Source organism: Anopheles darlingi, chromosome 2 (genome assembly GCF_943734745.1).
Source record: "Anopheles darlingi chromosome 2, idAnoDarlMG_H_01, whole genome shotgun sequence".
Classification (NCBI taxonomy): Eukaryota; Metazoa; Arthropoda; class Insecta; order Diptera; family Culicidae; genus Anopheles; species Anopheles darlingi.
The window spans coordinates 16729592-16749591 of NC_064874.1; the positions used below are offsets into that span (position 1 = coordinate 16729592).

At 47.6% G+C, this 20000-nt stretch overlaps 1 protein-coding gene across 12 annotated transcripts in view; it reads right to left on the reverse strand.

Moving 5' to 3' along the window:
- The window catches only part of LOC125948116 (uncharacterized protein CG43867), a 160472-nt gene that overhangs the window by 34247 nt on the left and 106225 nt on the right, over positions 1–20000 (reverse strand). The gene's annotated exons all lie outside the window — the stretch shown is intronic.

Below are 20000 nucleotides of genomic sequence, written 5' to 3' on the forward strand. Positions count from 1 at the left end.
GAGTCGTGTTGTCGTGTATTCGGTGTGGCGCTGGCATAAACAATTTTGGCACTTTTCTCCAGCTTCCCCCTGTGGTAGGGATGTCCCGCTCAGCATTCACTGCCGGCGGACGATATAAGATGTCGTTGGAGAAGTTTTTTTTTCGTTTTCATACACAAACCCACCCCGCCACACTAACAAAGGCCAATGCTAACCTACGACCTTAGGTCGCGCTATTTGGACGACAGTTAGGCAAATGGGGGAGCAGCAGCGTATAGAGTGAAAGCAAAATTTAAACTAATGATCAACACTAGCGTTCCAGCAACATTCGTAGATTCTTCTCCTTCTGCCAGCCTGAATGGGAATGTTCTTTTTTGCAGGAATTTTTCGCAGATTTCTTTACAATAAAGCATCTCTCCGTCGCTAATGGCTTCATCGCGCCGGTGAGTGAGAGGGTAATTAAGAGGAAAAAGACTCATTTAATACATATTTCACGGAAAAAACGAGGTCGAAAGGATGCAGGAAGTGCGGTAGAAGTTATATTAAATTAATTTTAACAATTGAAGCGTCTCATCATGACCCGGCACTTTAACCAGGGGCCATTAGGAAGCCAAAACGAAACTTTAACGGATGATTTATCGCAAAAAATGGCATCAAAAGTGGCAAAAGTATTCGTTTCTCGTTCGCTGCTGGCCACTGCTGGCACGGACGCGCCCTACTCCAGTCACTTGTTGCCAGCAATCGGTTCCGGTGGTCGGTTGCAAAAATACAATTATGCGTACGTGCGCCTGTCAGCCTGATCCGACTCACATTACGGGCTGTGCCACAAATCATCTCGAAATCAGCTCGCGGATCAACGGAAACGGCGACGCGGAACAGGTACACGGTACACAAGTTGGAATTACACATTTTGCCCCGAATTTCCTTCGGGGCATGTACAGGACGAAAAGAGCGAAAGAAAAATGCCACCATCCTCGGTTCTCACCACCATCACCACCATCATCATCAGCAGCATCGTACGTCAATTTTACGCTGGTTAGGATTTTGGCTGGTTAGCAATCGGGTTCCCACCCCATCGGCACGCCCGGCAGCGCCTCCACAATCACCACCACCACTACGACGCACACAACACAACAGGTTGGTTTCGAAAACGGAAAAATCCCGCTACACCTAGCTCAGTTACGGTCAAGAGATTGTATCACGGCTTCGCAGCCTCCGGGCTTTGGTCCTTTCCACCATTCCCGTCGGGGACCGGAAAGAAATGTAATTATTCAGGTTCACTTACCTAAACCGAAACCAGCATCTTATTCCTGCGCTAAAGTGTTTCCGGCGTGAGTGCGAAGGGCGCGGAACGTAAGAGGGAAGCAAAGTTGCTTTTCCGATCTTATTCCCTCTTTTGGTGTGTTCAGGCGGTTTTTTTTTGCTGTCGAGTGGTGAGTGTTGCGATTGATTTTCGTCGTAAAGTCGCATTAAAGTGCTCGCACAGTGTATTGAAGGGTCTGTGGTTTTGGTTTGTAAGAATGAAACAGCAAAACACACCTCAAAAATCATCACAACACGGCAAAATCAATTTATTTTTGCATCATCAACTTTATAAATAAAATTATAGAAATAAATTTTATATGAAAAAGATACTTATAATAGTAGCATAGCCCGTCAGTATTCATGCCATAGCATACTTAGCTTTCGCCCTGAAGATTTTATAATACAGAACAGGAGATTTTGCAATTTTACAGCATTTTTGGATGCTTTAGTTTTTAGGGCTTAGTAGGCCTAGCTGTCAATGTTTCCATTTGTATGACAGTTAAGGCATTGTGTTGCGCAACAAACAACATATTCATATTCAGAGCGTACCACTACGTTACGTATAGATGTACTTTTAAGAACGGACACAAAGGTTCAGCGGTCCTGAAAAGATGAATAGCTCACTTGCACCGAGCAGAAACAAATCACACGTCATATGTTCTAAACAACATTTTTTCTAACCAAAAAACAATCCTTCCCAGTCGACCCAGAGCAGACCCTCCAATTGAGAAGCCTTCATTGCCTGCGTGGGAGCCACAGCCATATGCGGGCCAGATGTTTCACCTTACTCAGCAGCATCATCGCCGGTTATGAGTTGGTGAGCAACCGTCGCGTCAGTAACCTACCACCGGTACCTGTGTTCGATTACGTTCGCGCAGGGGGGGGGGGGGAAACAATGGTGGCTTCTCGGGCGGGGTTGCTTTTGTGAAGGATGCACGAAGAGGCTTTTGTACGTCTCGAGGGCAACCGTTTTGTTGGCATATCATTAGAGCCCACATTCCGTTGATGTTTCCCTCGCATCTTCCTTCGCGCACTCATCGTTAGTGAAGCCTCGTTGGTCGAAGAATTCGGGACGCCCGTAAAAGGCCCTGGAGCCACCGACGGTGGATGTTGGTGGATGGAAAATCTATTTTGATGAATGTTTCCCGTCAAATCTGGAGGGATAGAAAGAGTTGCCCCTACCATTTCGAGAAGCCAGCCACCTTCTACTGTACTATGACTAGTTACTCGGCAAGAGAACAATGAGGAAATGTGCGTAAGTGAGCCGGCAGCTACAACAGCAATACGACAGGAGAGGATGGATTTTTCACCATTTTCCAAGGCACACGCGCAAACACACAGTGCGCCTCAGGAACGATGACAAGATGATGGATGAACATTGTGGGGGAAAAACAAAGAAAGAGGGAGAAAAAGTAAAATGGCAGGCACAACCACTGGCATCGTTTTTGGGGCCTGTGTTGCGAGTCAGAATTTCGAATCGGCACAGTGTCGGAGTTCGTGCCGAGACGAGTGGGGATGGATCCAATTTTCGTTAAGTAAACAGTCACAGACGTCAGGACGCACCATTGCGTTGGTTGGTGATAAGAAGAGAGACTACGGGGAAGGGAGAAATGGTGTACGTTCTCTAAGTGATGGGTTTCGTTTGTTCTTGTCAGTTGTTGTACAAAAAAAGGGAATGAAAGAAAACCATTGCAAGGAGCTACCGGCACGCAGAAGCTACAATTATGACAGGGGCTCATCATTATCCTGATAAGCTGCCTTGAGCTCTCGGGCGTAGAGTGACATACCAAGCGAAGCGCGGGATCAGTTTTTCAGAGTAAAGCTGCTTTCACATCGAACGCGTTTTTAAAAACGCCAAAGTTGGCGTTTTTTGACGCAAAAGCTTAATTTGTTGTTCACACTTAGGTTGCGCGAAGGTCGATTTAAAATACACGAAAAATAGCACCATATCACTACCGCCACCTTATCAAATCATGATAAATAGTTTAATCTTCACGCAAAACTGTTATTACCCGGATTTCAACACATTCCTGCCAAAACAAATTGCAAAACCAAAGGGCAACGCTGGCTTGCTTGCGTAGCCTGCTACAGTCAGCTCAGAACCTGCCACAATCTGTAGATTTTTACAGATCCGAAAAAAAACGCCAACTTTTAAGCTCTTCAAAAGCTCCAAAAAATAGCTTTCGGTGCGTTACGTGAACACTTCCATATATTTTGATGTGATACAACCGTGTTTTCTGCGTCAAAAAACCTGCTGCGTCTATTAGTGGCGTTTAAACGCGCTCGATGTGAATAGACGCAGCAGGTTTTTTGACGCAGAAAACACGGTTGTATCACATCAAAATATATGGAAGTGTTCACGTAACGCACGGAAAGCTATTTTTTGGAGCTTTTGAAGAGCTTAAAAGTTGGCGTTTTTTGGCGGATCTGTAAAAATCTACAGATTGTGGCAGGTTCTGAGCAGACTGTAGCAGGCTACGCAAGCAAGCCAGCGTTGCCCTTTGGTTTGGAATGTGTTGAAATGAGCAGCAGTGCAACTATTTTATAGATTGGTTTTTCATGCACCCTGTTCCAGCAACGTTCGGTACATTCTTATTGAAAGTTTATTAACAGAATACCAGATTTTTTCTAATTGTTCTGAATTCCTTTTCCCCATTGATTGAAGGATATAATGAAAGATGATCGAAGAAGGCACTTCGATCGCGAAAATAAAGTCGAAACAGAGTTGGATTACCTTCGAGCACGGCTTCAGTCTTTGCTATCTGACACCCCTCTAGTATTACGGCTAACTTTGAGCCCATGGTGTAACTTGATTCCCGTTCTTCGCTCGCATTGTTCACCGTTTCTCAACAAGTGGCCAAAATAGTACGCCGGGCTCACCATTCCACCACCATACACAGCTGCCCATCATACCAAACAAACCATGACAACCGGAATGATATAAACTCTTCTCGGAGTGTTCTGCCTCACTGAGCTCCCCGCGTCCAAGTAATTTCCATGGAAACAGCCTGCCTTTCTTTGTCCGAAGGCAATCCCTAACAGCGTCTAGCTACTAGCGATGGTTGCGCTCGTCCATCAAACCCAATTCTTACGGAAAATGACAGAAGGATAGAATCCCTTCATCCCTACGACTAGGGCCAGACGCTCCAATTTCACAGTTTTACATCCTCCGGCCGGGCTGCCCGGGGTGCGGCGCGGTATGAAAAGAGAGATCAAACAAAGCGAGCTACAATTTGATAAATTTAATTCACTTGGTGTCTTTGCATCCTTCGGGGCATTTTGGCAAGAGAAGATTCAAAATGAAGGTCTGTTGGACTAGGACAGACCATTCTTTGGCTATTGACTGTGTCTGACGAAAAAGGGTTGCCTCACTAGGGATACTGGGATGCTTCCACTGCTTCGATTCTGCCCCCAAAAAACGTAGTCGAGCGGGTACAGCGAGTTGAACGACGATCCGGGACCGCGGGAAAAAAGAGACCTACCCGGCGTCTCCATTTACCGGACGATGTCTGGCATTACCCATCGGGGCACACGCACCGACACTTATTCGGTGCGATTATTCTCCCTCTGCACGAACGAACAAACACGAAAGGACAAACATCGAATCTATTGAAGAAACGAATTCAAGAGCATCCACCCCTCACTATTGGTGTGTCGCTGATATTTATTAGATTTCTACCCCCGTGTTGTTTGCGGCTACGGATGACGACACCTTCCGGTGACGGTGGCCGCACCATTACGCGCCTATTGATTGCGCTCGAAGGCGAATCTCCATTGTCACCCGGAGTTCTGCGGATATCGCGGTAAAGGAAATCGAATCTTCTACCATCTTGTGCCATCAAGTTTTATTGTGCGGTAGATAGGCATGCTGCTGCTACTGCTGCTTTTACCTCTACTAGATTGACGGGCAACAATCCGTGACTAAACGTCGCGCTTTGGAAGGTGCCGAACCCCCCAAACACTTGTTGAGTTGAGGTGATTTTAGGGCGGAAGCACTTGAAGGCGAGATGACAATGGGAAGCAATTCTAAAGGGACTTTCTGGATTCGGAATGGAAAAAATCGAAATGGTTTTCGAATTTTCCATGCGTGCTTTTTCCATGTCGCACTCGTTGAGCAGCACCTCCCGTTACCAGATTAGCCATTGCAAATTTAATTCAAAACTTCCAAGAAACCCATAATGTCGTGGAGCACCTGGTTCGGCTCTTGAAATGAACCTCAAGAAGCAAAACGAAGCCAGGCAGCCAGGATTTTCTTTGTTCGGATCACCAGGAGCAGGACCAGATGACCTAATTTTCTTGTGCGAGTGGATGTGTCGAGCTCTTCTCTCTATGGTGCCTGGGAGCTACAGCATTCGCCTTATCGACCTAGTCACCGGTGTCCCCCGGGGGGGAACACGTGAGCTACGTTGTAATGGTGTTCGGTGTAACGGCCATTATTCCACGCATCACCGCGAAACTCCTGATGCGATGTTGACATTGTGAAAAGTTTCGAAGGAAAATGCTTTCGTGCGCCGTGGCTGTTATCGTTGCAGCATGAGCATGGCCAAGAGTGAGCGAGCAAAAGAGCTTGTTCTAGAACCTGAGTTCTTCTCCGTCTTTGGTGCCTGGTATCCTTTGGTCCTCGGGAGGAAATTGTGCAACGAAAAGCAAACATGTTGCGGCACAAAATGAACTATTGCATCAACAGATTGGCACGGTGAGGTTCAAGGAAACGGCATTTGCATTGCGTGAATCAAATCATGACCTACAAGTGGCCATGAAGGATGTATTGGATAAGGTAGGGCACTTTTAAACCATGATTGAGATTCAGTCTTTTTTTACGATGCGTATATTTGAATAGAGTGCTCGAAAGTTATCGGTTAATTTGAGAATAACTGACTATTTATGCAGTGGATTCCATATGGAACAAGGATCATTCCACAGGATTATCACGAATCGTAGGAAAAAATCCTTGTTCCTTAACAATTTCATTGCATAATTAGTCAATTGTTCTGCCCTGCTGATACCTGTTGATTATTCAATGTTTCGTAGTAAGGCTTGTTCCCACAGAGTCTAACCTTGCTTCTAGGTACTTGCTAATTGAAATAGTTGCCAGCATAGGCGATTGCTGTTCGATACCACACGTTAACTATTAGAAGTTACCATTCCTTACACCCAACCATGGCGTCGGCGTTTGCTAATCTTCTCGGAACGAACGAACGCTGGACTAATTGTTGTGACAATAAAATTATTGCTTAGGCATCATCCCGACCCGGAAGCGAAGCCGGCCCTTCCAAGCTGGTCATGCATATTTCATCCAATAAAAGCAAAGCGAAGCTCATCAGTAGCTTTGTGCGCTGACATCGTCTAACAGCCGCGTGCCTGGAGAATTGGGCCACATCAGCGTAGATCAAGGAGCAGCATGTCGGAACCGGAGCGCATGAAGCGAAAACGAATGAATGTTGACAGCCACCTACGGAGAACGTGGAAACTCCCGTGCGAACGACGTGCACACGAACGTTGCCAGCGCTCAGCTCTTTCACTGAACTTTGCATAAAAACTTTGCGTCCTTGAGTTCCTCGCGTTCGCCTTCGTGCTGACGATGAAGGATGAGGTTTTTGTGGAGTTTGGAGTTTTTAGTTTCAGCAGCAGATAGTTTTGCAGCGCAGTGCTGGGAAAGATGATAGTGAAGTTGCTTCAAGAGCGCGATATTTAAAAGAAAACAACTATAAATTATTCATTTTCTCCTGGGCGAAAAGTTTGGGTTGCTCAAATAGAATAGACCACAGCGCGAAGACGAAACGGTGTGAGGTAAGGAATGAGGTTGAAGTATGATTGATGGATCGGACACGACATGCCCAGCGCCATGTCTTTAAGGACGGTGTTCATTAGGAGTAAAGCTTTCATTTAAAACATTTGAACGCCTGTCTTAAATTGATGTAAATTTTAATTTCATAAGGAACAATTAAACTCCAATTGTCTACCAATTAGTATTGGTTAGATTAATAAGTTTTTAATATATTTGAAACGATATATTAGATTACTCAAACAGCTAATATTTAAAAAAATTAGCATTCATATTTTCATAATACAAGAACTGTTTGCCTAAACATGCGGCGCTCATTGTCTCCCTAAAGTTCCCCAAAGCACTGTTTCGCGTTTCGCGCAGCTGCAAACCGGGACAGCATTTCATCATGCGTCGAGATTTTTGGTGGAAAATCCCGCAGAAAAATGGCCAACAATTCGTTACACTTCACCGAAACGCTACCACCTCCAACCCCTCCTCCTCTTCATCACCATTCCCCATTCTCCACTCAAGGTAGGAGGATGCGATTTGTCATGGTTGGTGCAAATTAATTTTTCCCACAGCGCTTGGTGTTGCTCCTGGTTGTATTTCGCCGCCAGACAACACACATCCACAGCGTACGAGCAATGGCGACACGGGCTCGTCAACAAATAATGTGTGAAGAAGCGTTGCGAGGAAGACCGAGAAAAACAACAACAACAACAACAAAAAAAAACAAACGAAAAATCCAGAGGACACCACCAAAGTAGGTCCCTTCTGGCGCATTCCGGAAGCAATTCATTATGGTCACGAGGCGCTCCGGTAATAGGGTGCCGGGGGGTGACGTTTTTTTTAGCAAAACATCGCTTCGGGCACCGGGACACGCGACCATCCTCCTCCGCAAAGAGTGGAGACAATGTTTTGCACCTTCCAGTGTGCTGCACACCGAACCACCATCCCGTCGTGTTTGATGATCCCGTAGCAATCTTCACGTTTTTGACGACTTCGGTTTCGCAAGACGCTTTGTTGGTGTTGGTTGAAGTTTCGATAAAAGATATCCGAAACTCACGCTCCTAAGATGCCTTGAGGGACACCGGAAAAGAACCGCTGGTCACATTTCGTGCCACGTCAAGCGAGCACGCTGGTTAACCATGGACGAAGAAGCGTGGAGGTTGCACGACGTGCCCTCGACGAGTTCTCGAATCACCACAACGACGACAACGACAACGACGATGACGACGACGAGGGACATCCCCGCGGACACGGCTATTGGACGGCCCGCGAGTTTCTTGCCGACAAATTGCCGTTCGGAGGGATTGCAGAAGAAAGATTGTTTTAGATTCGTCGTCGTCGTCGTCGTCGTCGTCGGTCACGAGCGATGCATTTCGTTAGCAAAACGATGACCGCGCTCTCGACGACGACGACGACGACGATGACAACAGACGATAAATTCAAGACGAAGCGGAAGGCGCTGCACAGACCACAACCGGTCCCCAGGGTGGGTGATTCTTGGAGTGATCATGATCGTGAACAGTGTGCCAGTGTGCCTGTTCCCGGGGAATTCCGTCCGGAAGCCCTTCTGGACAAAGTGCAACAATCACGAAGATGTAATTCATTTATTACCCATCCCTGCTCGCTGGCGGTGGCTGGACGTAGATCTGGATGGAAGCGGGATGCGCAATTGAATCCGTTTTTCCTCCGTTGAAACTTTTCCCGGGAGAGTTGCATCGAGCGATCTGCTGCTGCGATGCACACCAGTGCCTCGGAGTCTAGACTGATACGGAACAAAAACTCGGACGAATCATTGTTCGCCGATGCGCCCGGTCCGGAGAGAGGTCCAACTGACCAAGAGGGTGTACATGTGTGTGTGTGTCTGTGTGTCCTCTGCAGCTGTGTTCTCATGGGCACACTTGCCTATTCCGGGTTATATTCAATTTTTCCTTCCATTTCGTCCCTGATGGAGTGCGATTTTTCACTCTGAGTACAATCTTTTCCATCAATTTCCGCTGCTGGCGCGGGGGAGTTAGTGTGTTTTACGTGAAGCTCGAAAAAGCAAAAAACCCCCCCGTTGCATTCGGTTTTTGTCTGCAGTTCGTAAGCGTGAATTCGTTGGCCAGACTTTTCAACTTCCATTACAAACGGAGATGGAATAGATGGATGAATGGGTTTCGGAGAGCACCAACTGCCGATTTCCCCTTTAATGCAGAAATGATGCTGGAAAGCTCGGGAAATGCCGGTAAAAGCCGGGGGGGAAACAGAAGAATGAATGATCCATAAACAAACTTTATCGTCTTCTTTTCATTCGGTGCTTGTTGTTTGATTTAACCCCCCCCCCCTCCCATTTTGGCGTCAGGCGTCGAGTAGTTGGCGGAGCAGTGTTCGAAGGACGAGCAGTGAATGGAGCATGGCAAGATTAATCGCAAGCACTAACGATCCTAATGATGGGCCGTGACGTGATGGATTTGTTGGAGGAAAAAAATCGACCCGTGCGCCCACCCACCACCGGGGCAGGAATCAACTCACACGATCTCTCTTATGGCCTTTCTCTCTCTCTTCCTCTCTCTCTCTCTCCCTCATCGTTAGGGCGCCTCAGCTAAGCTCTCGCCATTCCCTGCTGGCTCGAGAGCTTCCAGCTGATGTAATCACTCGCGAGGTACGATCAATCGTCGATTGAAGCAAATAGGCATTCTCGCATCCTTCGCCCCCGTTACCGGCGGGCGCCGCGTAGCGCATTAAGCTGACGGATTGGAAAGCATTAGTTCGGTTTCGGGCTCAAAAAGGGTTCAAAAGCGAAGATGCCGTGCCCATATCAGGCGGCCTCGATACCACCGCGTGAGTGGTTTGTAATGTAGCAACAATCTTATTTTGATTCACTGTTTGGGGAAACTTTTGAGTTTAAAAAATGACAATAGCACAGATGAAGGAGCACAATCTGTCAGGATTAAAGGGAAGCATTTCATATTTTTTTCGTTATCATTAAAGCATAGGGATAATGGACTCCATTCGTTATGTTACATCATATGTGCGCATAATAAACCCGCCCATCAAGATTGATGCTCGTGATGCACCATCGGCGTGAAGCAAGGGTGTATTTTTGTAAAATCATTCAACCATGCAAAAGGGATGATTCAGATGATACACCTGGAAAGGGAGCGAGCACACACACACCGTTCAACCGTGTAGCGCGAGCAAAATCCTTCTGCATCCATTAAGCGACGTGAAGTGAACTGAAATTATAATTGCTCCCAAGTGGTGCGCTCGTCGTGCGATGGTGCGGTACATAGGCTTCTCCGGCCAGTGCAGGTCCGCCGGTGTGTCGTTAAACACCACGTTGTCTCCACGAATCGATCGATCGATCGATCGAATCCATCCGGGTTCCGAGTAATTAATCGGCTGCAGGACGCAGCCATTATCCTTCTTTCCGGCTTTCCGGCGTAAAGCGCAAAAGCGAATCTTAACGGATGACGAGGCCTGTGTGGTCATGGCCATCAACGTACCACCCTCTCCGGCATCAGGCAGAGGTAATTGAAATGCGTGCCAGGCGAGAGGTTTCCAATAAAATAAAGCCGAGATTTTCGTCCCTGCACAAAGCTGGCATCCATTTATCTGTTCCATTAAAAGGGAAATAATGATGATCGTGAGGCGAGAAGCGAAGATAGGCGAGAGGGCCACAAGGGCATGGCATTACTGGTATCTTGTGTGCCAATCCATTTAGTGAGCCAGCTCCGGTCCGGGGACAATTTTCAGTGGACGAATTTATGGCCAATTCCCGATGATACGGTTGTTTGATCGTTTGTGGATTGTCGTTGAAGTACATCCCTGGAACGGTAGATTAACACGAATGTTTATCCCGTGGAAGGCTCCACCATTTGCACCTTTAACCTGGAGTTTCAATATTGGGAAAAGGGGGTGTTCCGGAGTTTGCAAAAAAAAACCTATACGCCAACCTGACGATGGTGCGACGGTGGCATACAAATTGTATTCATTTCAATCTGTGCTGTGTGTGAGTGAGAGTAAGCACAACAGCGGTACACACTCCGAAGAGACCACTGCCGACTTCCGGCACTTTCCTAATCTGCAATCTGCTAGCTGGCAAAAGGGGACCAAATGGCGGTCGGGTGTAGGATGCGTGTGGTTTTGTTGTGTCCACACTGGCGCCGTGTGGTCACTCGACCGGGCACGTTACATAAAGAAGGGAATTTATTAGAAAAGATTAAAAATGATTTCAACATTTTCAGGCGCACACAACGGAAGGGGGTGTGTGGTGTGGTATGTGAGTGTTTGAGAGGTTGCGTCGTATCGTCGTGTCCCGGGACCTTCGTCGCAGTGCTCTGTCCGGAGCGGAATATTGTTGTGAAGGGTAGGAGAGCTCCGAAAGCTTTTACCGCCATTTCAAGATGGCTGCTTACCCACAGTCGCAGCACTCGGGCAAGGGGACAGTTTGCACCGATCCCAGAGAAAGCGAACCCTGGCGCTCGGTACGAACGATTTGGTCGCAGAAAAATCTGCTGACCTACGCCGAGGCAAATGGGGCTGATGAGCGAAATGAACAAGGATAAAATACGATAAAAGCCAAAGAAAGCAGGAATCAGAAGGTTTGGTTCCGTGTGGAGTCAGGGGAAAAAGGCAGCAGTGAGTGATCGCAGGAGAGGAGAGGAGTTTGTAAACATAATTGATTACATGACGGGGTTTTGAAGCCGGGCAAAATGCTAATTAGTGCTGCAAAGCACAAGTTATGGAAGGATTATGAAAATCACCGAACACCGGACCATGGTCCGTGGACCGTGTTGGACTCGAGAGCTCGCACACTGAGCGACTCTCGGGCGGGACTGCTGGAGGTTTTTGGTTTCGGAATGGAAAAGTATGTTCCGTAAACACTTTTGCTCTAGTGCCACCAGGCAACCGACACCAGGCAGAACCGGGGAGTTGAATGGTTTCGCACAGGAATTAAAAAGGTGGCCGTGTGGTTGGTATTGTGATAAGCGCGATGTGTGTGTGTGTGTCCTCTAGGGTAGTTTGCGTGCGTTCATGGTTCGGTGCTTCGGGCTTTGGGAGTTTGGCCAACTTCTGGGGAATACTTGGAGAAAGCTTTTACAGAGCAGCGCCGCTTGGGTTTCTCTGTCTCGTTCGTGAGGAAAGGACTGCGGTGTTCTAGGCACACATCGGCTATATCATAGTGCTGCTACTGCTGCTGCTATGATACAGCTCCTTTTCGGCTTTTTGCAGAAAACATATTTGCCGCTGCTGTCTTGTTTGAGGTAGGGAATGAACATTAGAACAAATTTAATCTGGTTGATACCATATGAATGGCATTAGTGGTGCCAAGGCATTCCGCTTGAAAATGCTCTCTGAGACGAAACATGGGGTTGTTCAACTTGATACATATGATTCTCGGGCTGTCCCTGTCCCTTTAGTACACTGTTTATATACTATATCAGTTTCATGTACGTCGAGATGATGTTTTCATAAGATAAAATAAGCCCGAAAATGTTGCCATTTTGCAGTTTCAAGTCAAACATTTCCCTTTTCGTTTCGATTCCACGTTTAAGATAATGATTTATTAATGTTTATCGATATCCAATAATAATATTTTCAAAATAATATTTTGATATCTAAAAGTTTTTTGGGAAGCGTAAGAAATCAAATGCGCAACAGTGCAGATGCATTAATGCACTGATCGGAACAAGTAATCATGCTTCGTTAATATGTTATGCTTACTGTTACAAGCAAGCATACACTACATATCGATTAGTATCGCTCGCTCCCCGGATTTATCAGGCACATATTCCCATAATTGTAAGCGATCTTTGAACCACAATCATCGCTGCATCGCTAATCTCTCGCCGGACCAACATTACACTAATTAATCATATCCTCGGTAATGATTTGTAAAAACAGATAATTTATTGTGAATTATAGCCTCGCTCCCTTCGCAGCAGCGACCCCCCATCATAAATCACCATCCTCTTGGTTACCGTGCCACCAGAAGGTTCTAATTATAGAGGCCCCAAAAGGACCTTAATTCCTGTACCTACGCACTCTGTCCTCTTCTGTTCATTTGCATAATTCTACGTCCCCGCGAGGGGTCATCACGATCAACCGTGAGGTTCCGTTGTTCAAGGTCCTGGTAGAGGTCCGTTGAAGAACGGTTTTACATTGGCCAACGACCGCACACAACATCACAGTTTCGCGCGCATTCCCTCCCACCGGTCGTGATTAATGGTTTGTGTCCGAGTGACGTCGCAGTATGGAACGGTTCACGTTAGTTCGGCTTAATCCTTCTTTGTGCCACCGGTAAATTACGGACACAAATTACACGCCCTTTCCGATGTGTCACTTCGCTCATGATCGGACAGTCGCGCGTGTTGAGGTGAGCTCGATAAATGAAAGAGTCCAGCAGCCAAGGCCCCGATGTCTTAGGTTGTCACTTCCACCAGAGGAAAAAGACGACGATGGCGACCGTTTTGGACAACCGGAGAACATGACAAAATCGATTGATAATCGGTACGGTTTGATTACCGTTTGTCTCTCGTTCGCTGGCACACTCGACATCGTCGTCGACGTTCATTAACAATTTCCTTTGCTCTCTCTTCATAGAGCTAGTGTTGCCAGGAGTTGCTTGCTTCAAAGAATGGTTCTATCCTACCACGAGAACATTCCAATTGAATTCATGTGCTTCTCTGCTCAGCGCTCTCCTTGGGAGAGCAGCACCTCCGCCGTAAGCAAACACGTCCTTACGCAATCGAAAGTGGCAGCTAATCATTCAATATGAATGGCGGTCGCTCCTGGGCCGAAACGTTTCAATGATTCTCCGGCACGAACAGGAACTCCATCTCCACTTCTCGTCCTGACAGTTTTTGGGGCGTAGAAGTAGTAATTCATCTTAATGTACTATGGCGGCCTGTGCGCCGGGGGGCTAAAATTCGCGTGCCAATTGAACATTACTGGGGTTTAGAACCGGCCACGCACTGGCCACTGAGGGTGAGTTCCTTTTTCGGTTTCCGTGTGGTTTTCGATTCCGGCTAATTCTTCTCTCGCTTACTCCCCCCCTGAGGCTTTGTTGCCGCATTGTTTATCATTCAATTCTAGAGGCCACGTGCGCCTCTGGGAACGCTATCCGGTGTTCGCTGGGTTGAGAGCGTTCAGTAACAGTCCTTCGCGTGGTCCCCCTGCTAGGAAAACGCGACTGTTCTCAGCATCTTATTGGTAGAAAAATGTTTAAATTTTGCGCTCCTTAAAGCGATTGCACTTCAACGGGCGCATTGGTTTGAGTTTTCACTTCAAAAAGAAAATTCTCCATTTCCGCGTCCACGCTCCTCCCTCTCTTTCCATCTCGTCGTCCATCAGGAATTTCCATCAGTGGAAAGCGCCCGATCGAAGAAAGAAGTAAAAAAGCCGGAACAACTTGAAAGCACCCCCCCCCCTCCCCCTCCCGCGTCAAACGCTCGTCCAAATGGTGATAACGATGGACCGGTGGCGATAGGAATTCGGTTCCCCTTCCACTTTTCAATCCAAGGCACAAGCCAAGAAGCCAACCAAGCTCACAGCAGCAGTAGCAGCAGCAGCAGTAGCAGCAATAGCAGCAGCAGCAGTCGAGGCACGTTACTCCCGATTTCACTTTATCATATCTTTTGGCGAACTTTCGGGCATTATACCTACTACTACTTTTTGTGTGTTTGCGCTGTGCTAAAGCCAACTTTTGCCGAGTTTCGATATCACTTGACAGTTTGGTGGCGTCGAGCTCAGCTCAGCTGGCACGCTGGCTGGCTGGCTGGCTGGCTGGCTGGTTGGCAACGGGCAATGGTTCTTCGCTTGTTTTACGGCTGTTTTGGAGTGTGTTTTGGAACGATTCGAAGCCATGGCAGGGGGAAAAGGTGCGGCGAGAAGAAGAGGAACAGATAAAACATTGACCACCATGCCGAGGAGAGGCAGCTAGAATGTAAAAATAATAAAAATACCGAAAGAAAAAAAAACTGAAATGCAGTGAGCAGCAGCGCAGGGAGCAACCCACGGGATCATCGCGACAAAGCGACAAACCTATGGAGCTCGCACTGCAAAGGGATACCCCGCAGCTTAAGGCTCCTGTCCCCGGTCCGAGACTTTTTCACTTTCGCAAAGATGGCGAGGAGCCACCACGCGCCATGGCCACGATGCCGTACGGCTTTAATGACTTGTTTGGCATTTTTGGCGCGCGCCAATGTGGAAATGGAACGCTTTTCCTGTCACTCTCTCTCTTTCTCTGTCTCCCCTCCCTTCCTGTCTGGGTGTCCCATTTCCCTCAATCTTCTGCAGCATTTCCCCTGCATTCGCGGGTCAGCACGGGGGTCGGTTTTTAAAAGTTTTGCTCGCGAAAAAGTGCATTTTTATCTCTGCTCTCCCGCGGTGGCGTTGGCTTTTTGTTGCGAAAATGTGCCCGGGGGTTTTTAAATGGAAAACTTTGTCCACTTTGGTTCCGTGGCCGGGGGGAGGGGGTAAGTACGTAGCTCTTACATTCGTTATTCCATTTCCGGGCCGGTGGTATTACTTTTTTTTTGTTGTTATCGAAACCTCTCGCGGAATGGGAGTGACGCTAAGGGAGATAATAGTTATGCTGCCATTGACCACGGCACGGCCACGCGGCGCGCCGGTTGTCACAAAACGGCAAAACACATAAAACATAGCGAAGGGAGAATGGGAATGCAAATGTTTCAATTTTGGGCCGCTCCATGAAAGCATCGCATCCGCCCTTCTCCCTCCCCACCCCGTGGCGCGTAATCGTAATGGGTATTTTATTGTTCATTTTCATTACTACAAACGACCGATGCTTAGCGCGTAATCTTGCTTTATTGCACTAGCCATGTACGTGTGTGTGTGTCTTTGTCCGTGTTCCACTTTGATTCACTTTTCCCTGTCCGCGTGCCGTGCCGTGCCGTGGCCGAGTTGCAGCAATAATCGGACAAACCCGGGTTCCAGTGCAACCTCGGATGGTGGTTGTGGAAGATACATTTCACCAGGAATCGTGGAAGGATGACGCTCGGTTACGGGATGACGGTGGGAGAATCATCATAAATCGCGCCCACCTCAAAAGAGTGCGCCCCCTCCGATAAGCGCTCCAGCTGCAAGCGCCGTAAAAGAGAGACGACGCCTTGGCTAATCAGAAAGCCCAAAACCTAAGACCAACAACGGTGGCGAGGCGTTTGCGCGCGACACATTTGTCAGGTGACATTTGATGTCCCGGCCGGTGTGCCGTTGATCGTGACCGTTCCCTTGGGAGCTCTTTCTCCGTCGCGAAGGAGAAAAACACGGAACTTAACGATGGCCCCGGCCAGTTGGCGTCGCTTTGCCTTCCGCGTTGAATCACACTTTATTAACCCCAAAAGTCCATCGCACAGAAGTGGCCGCACGCCACGCCACCGCCAAGCCACGGCAACGACCAACACCTTCTCCCGGTGGTTCCCGGTGCTGCCAAGATTTATTTCCCTCGGCGATAAAGGCGCGCTACCGTGGGGAACACCATTTCGTCCTTTTATAGCGTCTTTTTATCGTGCCAGGGGAGACCGAGCGAGATTCATCGCATTCGCATTGTGTGGCGATGGCCACGGGAGTGAAGGCTCGTTGGTCATATTTAAGACATTTGGACATCGACACCCAGCGAGCGACCAACCGGAGGCCATGCCTGCGCATCGAAAACTACAATAGAGCGTGTGATCCGCGAGGTGCTTCGTGCCAGGATTCACCCTCCATGTTGGAAATTCTTGGTTGCTGGTTTTAGTGCTGGATAATCTATCAGCACCAGTTTTCGTAGCGAGCGATGTGAGTGGGCGCCAAAAATAAAAACAAAAAAAGAAATGGTGCCGATGAAATTGGATACCGAAAGGTCACCGGGTATGGGAGAGTCGGAGTTTCGCCCATTTATCTTCGCTGCTGATTACTCTCTCTCTCTTGTTCTCTCTTTCTCGCTCTCTCCTGCTCTCTTGCTCTTCTCTATCGTCAGTTGCCGCTGGAAATGATGAATGATGGTCTGGCTTCGAAGATGATTTATGTGCGCGAAAGTGTTTGCGGCCTTGAATTGCCTCCGCTCGACCAGGTCGGTTCAGGGTCTGGATCTAATGGCTTAATCCTCACTGAGAGTTATTCAATTCGTCTATTCTGGAGGGAAAGATTGTTCTCAATATACATAGAATTCTCTAGACGTGTTTCCTATTTTATGTTTCACAATAGAGTAGACTTCAGGATTCAATCAGTTTCTTCGTAATGTTTGACATTCCGGGAAGCTCGTCGGATTTCTCACACAACTATTTATCGTTTATCGTCTTCGGGTGTTCTTATCTTTATGCTTTTATGGTTGCCCGTAACGCTACTCATCAAATTGCATCAGCTATTGTTTCACCCAGCTATTGCCACTATGTGAATGGCACAACATGTTGGAGTGGCGAGAATCTCACCTCACCATTTGTATTTGACGACTGGCAGCCCCCTATTGAAGGATGCGTCTACCCGGAAATCGATTTACGATGCCGGAGGGAGGAAGAACTCACGGTTTATTGTTGCTTTCAACAAGTAACAAAGTTGCACAGTGAAGCTACAAAACTGATACTCAGGGTCTAGTGTATTGAAAGTGTCCTCTTCCCCTTTTTATATGGTTCCCCCCCTTGCAAGTGCGAAGAATTTAACGGTTCCGTAAACGGTACCCTAGCACCAGGTACGACGTCCTTACGTACAGGGCTTGCAAAAAATCACAGTTTCTATCTCGCACATGCAACGCACTTTCCGGCAGGAAATTCGATAACATATAGCGAAGAGTCGTTCGACTCGTATCCCGAGCATGAAAGGGAACAATTGAACTACTCTGACTCCTACGGCCGACGGCTAACTTCCATCACACATGCAATAGAGGTCGGTGAATGCGGCAGGCAAAACCATTAGATTGCTAGGCGGAGAAGTTGCTCCATTTCTAGACAAACAAGCTGCTGGTGCTAGTCCCGGAGCTCGAGGTTTTCGGTTAATGGCTGGGCGGTAACGACGGCGCTCCATATACTCGGCCAGGAACAGCAAAGAGGCAGAAGGCATCTCCTCTCTCTCTACTATACCAAATGGAAAGGACGTACCCCCCTGCGCATTCTCGTTCTCCGGGGCCACTCCCTGGAGTAACATTTTTACGCATTACGCATCGTTTTGTAGCGGGGACTTGCGCGGACGTATAACTAACTTCTGCCTTCCTTTCTGCCCGAGGGTGGAAGTGAAGCGAAGCGGATCAGCATTAAGCACTCCAGAGCACCGGGCGGCACTCTAGTGACACAGGTAGTCGGGTAAAGGGTAGCTCCGTCATCACGTGAGTTGAGATGGGGTTTACCTTGGGTAAAAGTAGCCATCATCAGCATCATCATCATCATCATCATCACACACATTTGGCAGTATCCGGCCAACCCATTTCCGGACCGAATCGTGCAGGAATGCCACAGGAGTTTCTCGGGTTTTACGATCCCCGGTGTCTGCTCGGTGTTCTCTATCTCTCTCTCTCTCTTTCTCTCTCTCTTTAGACCTCTGTGTTACAGTCAATCTGGACCACATCGCACGGAGTGCGACCGTGATTTACAGCATCCTCCGGGGCCTCCGGAGGAGTTCTACTGTACGACATGTGCGCCATGTCAGTGTGCGCCGGGGGCGAAGAGGCGGTTTTGAAAGGACATTAGAGTACTGCCGGTGGCGCCGGAAGTTAATTGATCCTTTCGTCACGTGTGGTTACGTACCGTACGGCTCGGAAGCACATCGCTTACCTGTTTGTGTGTACATGTGTGGGCAGAGAAAGAGAAAGAGAGAAAGAAAAGAAAGTCAGAAGGAAACAAAAGACTTAAAGAAGCTACGCCAGAGTGCTTGGAGTGCGTTGTTGAAAGATAAATCGCGCTCTTGTGATATGTAACCTTTAAGGTATGCCAGTTCCGTCGGTATGCTGAGGCAAAGAGCTTACCGTAGATGAGTTTGCCTTCTAATGGCAGAGTAATGGAGATAATCGTTCTCAAAAGCAGATACGCAGCGGAACACGGAACAAGAGGATGGTCTTAAAGCGGTCTTGGTATCACCGGGGGCTGTACTAAGGCTATCTGAGCGAACCATCTATTGTGCTCAAGATATTGGTACAGAATGCTTTTACTTCTAAGGCAAGGCGCAATTTTTTAGAGAAATGTGTATAATGCATGTGTAGATAACGAGGGATAACAGCGAATGTAGGAATCCTTCTTAAACATTCCAAGCCTATGAAGCATAAAGGGAATGTCACAAAAATAAGAAGTACAGAGCAGTTAGGCTTGAAGTATACAGCCTAGGATGACCATAAAGATTCCCATCATTCCAGCTAATACCACCAATACGCAGTGATTGTAGTAAGCTTACGATCTCTTGAGCTAATTCAATTTGAAATGCGTGGAATTACTTTTGACTAGCGAGACTAACTAAAAGACTGCTCCAATCAAGCATTTCTAATTCGATAAGTGATTTCTGGAGAGCAATTTCAGAGACTACTCCAGCCTCCAGCCAGTGCTCTGCTGCTCATCCTGACTCAACCAGGCACCATTCTGTCAATTATGTCACATAAATTTCACTTTTTGTGCCCATGTCATCCTATGGGAAAAAGATCCGGATCCCGGATTAGGATGCTAAGCAATAGGCCAACGAAGAGAATCGACCGTCCCTAACTTGCCGGCGGAATCTCGGTGGTGCGTAATCAAAGATGAAATCTCTTCGCAACCTTTTCCTACTTCCACAAACCACGACGGTATGAAGATGAAGCAACGAAAGAAAAGGTAGAAAACGGCAATCCACTCTACATAGAAGCGCAAAAAAAGAAAAGACAAGAGAAAAGCCCAACGCGATAGCTGGGGAGATTGTGAGCATAATCGTCATCATCGGCGCATCATCGCCGCAATCATTTACGCAATAGCCGAGGCCGAGAGTCCGGGTAGCCCACCAGCAGCAC